General features: G+C 47.9%; 1 pseudogene; it reads left to right on the top strand.

The window, feature by feature from the left end:
* The first annotated feature begins 948 nt into the window (after window positions 1-948).
* On the top strand, window positions 949-1,870 carry LOC131418877 (olfactory receptor 10H5-like; annotated as a pseudogene).
* Window positions 1,871-2,173: the final 303 nt, after the last annotated feature.

The following is a 2,173-nucleotide window of genomic DNA, read 5'->3' as shown; positions in this document are numbered from 1 at the left end:
ATACATGGTATTTCAGGTATCCTCTTCTTATTAATTTCCAATTTTATTGCAATATGATCAGATAACCTGGAATTTTACAATACTGGCACTTGGAAATTTACCTAGACTTCCTTTATGACTCACACAAGGTCCTTTTTGGTGCCAATTCCATGTTCTTAAAAGGTGTTTGTGGGGGTTTTTTTTGGTGTATTGAATAAGAGTGTGTGTGTGTTTGCATATGTTGAATATACATTTTTAAGTAATGTATATATTAGCTATGTATATTAATATATATTTGTACATAATAGCTCAAGTATTAAGTAAAGTAACAGAATTAAGTCTGAAAATAACAGTAATTACTAAACATATAAATGCATTAAATGCACCAATTAAAGGAGAGATACGACCATAGATTGTATCACAGATTTTAACAGAATCTGATTCTGGTCATCCGCGGCCGTCCTCAATCTCAACTTCTTGAGTGTTTCCTAACTCTTTTCCAGGTGCTGTAGTAGGCACATTATGGGCATGATCTTATTTAATGCTCATAACAGTCTTGTCAGCCAGGGATTAGTATGATCAACTTCCTTTTAGGAATGAGAAAACTAAGGCTCAAAAAGACTGAGGAAGCAACCCAACGTCACATAGCTCTGAAGTTGGGACTCAACCCAGGTGTGGCTGAACAGAGACCCTGAGTTCCTACCACTGGGATTTTAAAATTATAGTAATAATAATAATTATTATTATTATTCATTGAATTCTTACTACGTGCCAGGACCTGTGCTAAGCATTTTAGATGCATGATCTTATTGAAACCTCAAACAGCTCTGTGAAGCACAGACCATTATTAGGAGCACCATTTTTCAGACGGACTAAGGAGGTGAAGGAGCCTCTCCGGGAAGTCCTCTCAGGAAAGGCTCACTAGAGACCCTGGACCTTCTTCCCTCTCCCCCAACAGGTGTGGCTGCCATGCTGGGGCTAAACCACACCCCCGTGTCTGAATTCATCCTCATCGGCTTCTCCCCCTTCCCTCACCTTCAGCTGATGTTCTTCCTGCTGTTCCTGCTGATGTACATGTTCCCGCTGCTGGGGAACCTGCTCATCATGGCCACCATCTGGAGAGAGCGCAGCCTCCAAACACCCAGGTACCTCTTCCTGTGTGCTCTCCATCCCCGAGACCCTCTAAACCTTCACCGTCATCCCCCGCATGCTGGCTGACCTGCTCTCCACCCACCACTCCATCACCCTCACAGCCTGTGCCAGCCAGATGTTCTTCTCCTTCACATTTGGGTTCACCTGCTCCTTCCTGCTTACCATCGTGGGCTACGACTGCTACATGGCCATCTGCCACGCCCTGTGCTGCAATGTGCTCATGAGCCCTGGTAGCTGTGCCTGCCTGGTGGCCTGGTCCTGGGCTGGTGGCTCAGTCACGGGGCTGGTGGTGACAACAGCCATTTTCCACCTCAACTTCTGTGGACCCAATAAGGTCCACCATTTCTTCTGCCATGTGATGCCTCTCCTGAAGTTGGCCTGTGGAACTGATGTACCAGGGGCGGCCAAGGGCCTGCTGGGCTGCTGTCTCCTCATCCTCCTCTCCTACGCCTTCATCGTGGACGCCATCTTGAGGATCCCGTCAGCTGAAGGTCGGCACAAAGCCTTCTCCATGTGTGCGTCCCTCCTCACCGTGGGAATCGTGCACTACGGCTTCGCCTCTGTTATCTACCTCAAGCCCAAGGGTCCCCAGTCTCTAGAAGGAGACAGCCTGATGGGCATCACCTACACAGTCCTCACACCCTGCCTCAGCCCCATCATCTTCAGCCTCAGGAACAAGGAGCTGAACAACACCATGAGGAATACCTTCCTCAGCAAGCTCTTTCTCCAAAGCTCCTGAAGCGGCTGGTTTTGTGGCAGGGACTGTGGTGGATGGACACCCTTCAGTCTTCCATCTGTAAAATGGGAACACTATGCTTCACTGTGATGAGTCCTGTTTGTGAATTCCCCCTTCGTCCCCCTCAGCAAGTGCTCTGTAAATTCCAGATGTTTGTTTTCTCTCCTTTCCCCCAGTCTGGTTGACCTCATTCCTCCTGGATCCAGTGGGGTCACAACTCCCCAATATTGACCTCGTGTGTCAACTTCCTTCTGTTTCCTGTGCTGAGAGTGGGTTGTCCATGGAGGAGGGGATGCCCATGTTGCT

The sequence above is a fragment of the Diceros bicornis genome, chromosome 20 (genome assembly GCF_020826845.1).
Source record: "Diceros bicornis minor isolate mBicDic1 chromosome 20, mDicBic1.mat.cur, whole genome shotgun sequence".
NCBI classification, from domain to species: Eukaryota; Metazoa; Chordata; class Mammalia; order Perissodactyla; family Rhinocerotidae; genus Diceros; species Diceros bicornis.
This window is presented reverse-complemented; position numbering and strand designations above follow the sequence as displayed.